Raw genomic sequence first — 5,216 nt, 5'->3', positions numbered from 1 at the left:
TTCAGAACCAGGGATTGAACTCAGGCTCTTGTGCTTGTCAGGGAAGTGCTTATTCTACTGAGCCATCTCCCCAACCCCAGGGTTACTTCTTCAGAGGGGGAAATGTTGCAAGCAGCCAAGTTAGATAAAAATATTATAGGCAGTCAGACAGGGCTAGGCCCTCAAGGAGACAGAATTAAAGACAAGGAGACTACATCTTGAGAGAGATGGATGCTGCCCACTGTGGGCCAGACCTTAAGACAAAAGAGGAAACTACCTGGTCAATGTTATAGCTCAAGAGGGGCACAAAAACCAGTGGGGACATGAGAGATATTGCCTGTTCTAGAGTTCTAGAAAAACCCGCTTACTCAGACTCTGTTGTTAACTAATGTTCCTTGCTATTTGAGTAGAATTAGCAGTGGTGACCCCATGTCAAAATAATTTGATACAACATCACCATAAAGGGTCATGAGTGTGTGAGACTTGAGAGATTTAAACATATGGTTTGATATTTAATGCAAAATAGCAGAACAATATGTAAAACAATTGGGGTGTCATGTAGCCAAAGGAAAAAAAAATGGCTCTAGAGATTTGTCAAAAGGAAAAATTGGAGACTATTCTCGATGCCTCCTTGTACCTGCCTCAATTGGACCTGTTCTCCTGTTTCTCTTGGCTCTATTGGGCCCTGTTTTATAAACTGTTTAACTAAGTATGTTCAAAAAATCCAGACCATCAAGTTGGTGATGCTGAGATCTAACTATGAATCCCTCATGCTCCTGGGACAATTATAACAACGTGGATGGGGCTGGTGAGATGGCTCAGTGGTCTAAAGCACCTACTTAGAACAAGCTTAGCAAAGCACAGGGACTGCAGTTCAATCCCCCAGCACCACATGCCAGCCAGCCCTGCCCCCTGGTGGGCTGAGCTGGACACACACACACACACACACACACACACACACAAAAATAAAATTAAAAAAAAAAAAACAACAACAACGTGGAGGTTTTAGCTGAATCAATGATTTGATTCCCAGATAAAACCAGTAGGGAATGTAATGGGTCAGCTCACATTTTAGGCTATAAATGTAAATCTTGTATTTTCTGTTGTGTAAAAATGTATACTCAACCACTGTTCTAAGTTGCTTAGCAACTAGTGGCTGTTTCTTGCTGTTTGCTAGATAAAATTCCTACCTCACCAATTCCTGTAACCCTCACCAATTCCTACCTCACCAATTCCTGTAAACAAAGTTAGATTATAGAGATGACTTCAAAATGATACTAAATGGGCTTTAACTTTTTGAAACCTCTGGGCTATGCAAGGCTGCCTGCAGGTACTCAGGTACAAGATAACCAGAAACTAAAACAAAGTCCCAGGAAATTTAGTTTGAGCAGTGGTCACAATGATCCTGAAAGCATTATTTTGTGTCAGACAATGAATTTGTTTTACCAAACTGAATGTGGTTCCAGGTTTTAACCCTCCCACCCCTGCTGCTTCCTGGGCTAGCTGCTTTTCAGTCTTCTCCTGTGGTCTTTTCCTGCGTGAGAGCTGACCAAGGGCCCTGAGCTCAGTAATAAATGGCTTTCCAAATTCCAATCTGGCTGATCTGGTTCCTATTGTGAGCGACCCATAACACCTTCCTCTCTCTCCTTCCCTCTCCCTCTCTCCCCCTTCTCTCCTTCCTCCTCTTCCTCTCTCTCCTCTCTCTCCTCTCTCCTCTCTCCTCTCTCTCTCTCTCTCTCTCTCTCTCTCTCTCTCTCTCTCTTTCTCTCTCTCTCTCTCTGTCTCCCTCTCCTTCTCTCCTCTTCCTCCCCTTCCCTCTCCCTGTCCTCCCAGTCTGCCTCTCTCTTGAACAAGGCTGGCTTCTGATCAGAAAACAAATGGATCTCAGAACTAGTAACAGTAGGATGACAATTTTAAAGAGCTGAAAGAAAAAAAAATCTACTAGAGTTCTGAATTCATGGAAGATCTCTTTTAGAAAGGAAGAAGACATTTAAAAATTTCACATACACACAAGTTGAGAGATTTATTGCCAGAACACTTGTGCTACCAGAAATGCTGTGTGAAGCTCTTCATGATGAAGGAAAATACTACTAGATGAAAATGTAGGTCTACAGGATTAGATGTAATATAATATTGTAAATGGACAAGTAAATACAAGTTGTGTATCTTTATTTTTTTGGATCTGAGATGTGTGTGTGTGTGTGTGTGTGTGTGTGTTTTATAGATTGCTCAGAATAGGAGCCAGATCAGCCAGATTGGAATTTGGAAAGCCTTTATTATTGAGCTCAGGGCCTCCCATTCAGCTTTCATGCAGGAGAGGACTGAAAGATGGTGGCCCAGGAAGCAGAGAGGGGTTTTAAAACCTGGAACCACACTGAGTTTGATAAATAAATTCATTGACCACATTCAGTTTGGTAAACAAATTCATTGTCTGACACAAAATAATGATTTCAGAGTGATTGGGATCACTACTCAAACTACATTTCCTGGGGCTTTTGTTTTAGTTTCTGGTTAATTTGCACCTGAGTACCTGCAGGCAGCCTTGCCATAGCCCAGAGGTTACAAGAACTTAAAGCCCATTTAGTTTCCTTTTGAAGTCACCTATGGGGGCTGGAGAGGTGGCTCAGTGGAATATAGTGCTTCCTTGGCAAGTGCAAGGGCCTGAGTTCAATCCCTGGTTCCACAAAAAACAAACAAACAAAAAACCCTTTAGGATGAAGTCACCTCTGTAAGCTAACTTTGTTAACAGGAATTGGTGAGGGTTATAGGAATTGGTGAGGTAGGAATTTTATCTAGCAAGCAGCAAGAAACAGCCACTAGTTACTAAACAACTTAAAACAGTGGTGAGTATACATTTACAACAGAAAGCACAAGATTTACATTTATAATCTAAAATGTGAGTTGACACATTGTGTGTGTGTGTGTGTGTGTGTGTGTGTGTGTGTGTGTGTTATTGGGGTTTGGACCTAGGGCCCTCACACTGAGCTAGATTCATGTCCCTTTTTTATTTTGAGACAGCACATGACCAAATTGCCTGGGATGGGCTCAAAGCTGTTATCCTCCTTTACTGCCTCCTACGAGAGTGCTAGAACTACAGACAAATGCTACAACATCCAGCTGTTCTGCTCAATGTTTTGAGCAAGGGGACACATGCCAGATTTTGAAGGGTCAATTTGGTACCACCACTTCTCTTGTAGGCAGCAGAGTTAGAAATATCATAGGCAGTCAGGCAGGGCTAGGCTTTCAAAGGAGACAATATGAAAGGCCGGATATCTTGCAACTGTGGGAGGGACAGGCACTCCTACTGTGGGCCAGACCTCAAGACAAAAGATGAAACAAATGTATCCACACACCTCCCTAGGGATAGGCACCAGAGATTGATATTCTAAGTAGGTATCAACCACCTTGAAAAAGCCAGGAAGAGTCACAGGCCCAATCCCCTAGAGGAAAAGCCACTGCTCTGTATTCATGCCTGCTCCTTCTGTGATTTGTTTTCCCATTTGGTCCTGAATTTAATCAATTTTACGTGAACAACCATTTGTAATATTATTGGCTGACCTTAGTTTTGTTCCACCTCATGGCAAGTTCCCATGTGATCTACCTTAGACCTGCCTCACCTCATCATTTTGCTCTATAAAATCCCTAGAAAGGGCAGATTCCTGGGCAAGCTGCTTAAGTTCCCTTCTGTCCCTCTCTCAGACGAAAGCTTTCCTTCTCCCAATAAATGCATTCTGCTCTTAACCACCCTTGTTCCTAGAATTCTTTCTTCGGTTTCAGAGAACAGGAACTTACCCCGGTGAATTTTGGGGTTGAGAGTTTCATTCCCCTATATCACTGTCACAGGAGAAAGAATGAGTGCAGTTTTACTTTGCATTACTTATAATTTTTTAAATTTTTATTTATTTTTAATTCTTTTTTACTTTATTAATTTTATTGAAAAACAAATAGTAATGAGACAGTTTCAAAGCCAATTAATAGGACAGCTTCAATAATTAATACATTGCATATTGTTGTCCTTGTAGTGGTTATTCATAGGATAAGATACAGACATGATATTCTGTCCAAACACAATTAGTGCAAATCTTTCTTCTCATTGAATTAAGAGAAAGTAGCTATATATCTATCCTAACTACTTTGTATATACAGATACAAAATGGTCCTTCATTTCTATCCCATTTTTGTGTTTAGTTTTGCCAGAGATGGGTATTCCATTGCCATTTAAATATTGTAGGTGCATGAATTCAAGTGCAAGAACTTGAGGACTAGAGAATGAAAAGAGAGCAAGCAGAAGAGCTAGGAAACATGACAGGGGCAAGCCATACAGTTATATGTAAAAGATGGGCAAGGCAATGATCCTGAGAATCTTCAGAAGATTTTTGAATCATGCACTTAATTGGAATGATTCTTACTCTGACTAACTATATATACAGACATCTGTGAACCTAGCAACTGCACTTATAAATCTTTTAGATTAGGATTATCTAATTTAGATACTATTGACATTTTGGGCCAGGTAATTCTTGTGGTAAAGGGTGTTGAGCAGTATCTTTGGCCTCAAGCAACAAGTTACCTCCAATCATGAAGCATAGTCCTCCAATCATGAAAATCAGAGAGGTCTCCAGACATTTGTCAAACATCCCGGGGAACAAGATTGCTTCTACTGAGAATCACAGGTTTAGAAGGAGGCTGAATTCCTTAGCCACTAGGTTTCAACTGTCATGCATGTGCTAATGATACTGTTATTTGCATCTCTGGTCACAACTCCTGAGCCCTAGACTCCTGTGATACCCAGCCAGGTTGGCTGGACAGGGTGAGGACCAATTCAGTTCAGGGTGACACTTACATTCCACACATTCTTTTCAGGATCCCATTCGAAGCACCAGTTCTTTAAATGCTTAAGGAGACAAACTATTGTCAAATTCCTGTATATGCAGGGAAATTTCTATTTAAAAAAAAGAGAGAAAAGAAATATAATTTTATTTTTATTGTGGACCTCTCTTGTTCCTGGGTGTAATGTCTCCTTTTAAGCCAAATAGGACCTTAGAGAAATGTATGGGTACAGAAACAGACTATTCAGTCTCCTGACATGGATCAAATAATAGGTTGTCCTAAATTCATGGATTTAAGTATGTCAAGAATTCACTCTCTGTGTGGAAATACAGCTAATATATTTTCTCTTCATTTTATTATTTTATCTAAAATAAGATGAATATATGTTTATAGAAAGGATAGTTTGA

This window comes from Octodon degus, unplaced genomic scaffold, assembly GCF_000260255.1.
Source record: "Octodon degus isolate 3935 unplaced genomic scaffold, OctDeg1.0 scaffold00122, whole genome shotgun sequence".
NCBI lineage: Eukaryota > Metazoa > Chordata > Mammalia > Rodentia > Octodontidae > Octodon > Octodon degus.
This window is presented reverse-complemented; position numbering follows the sequence as displayed.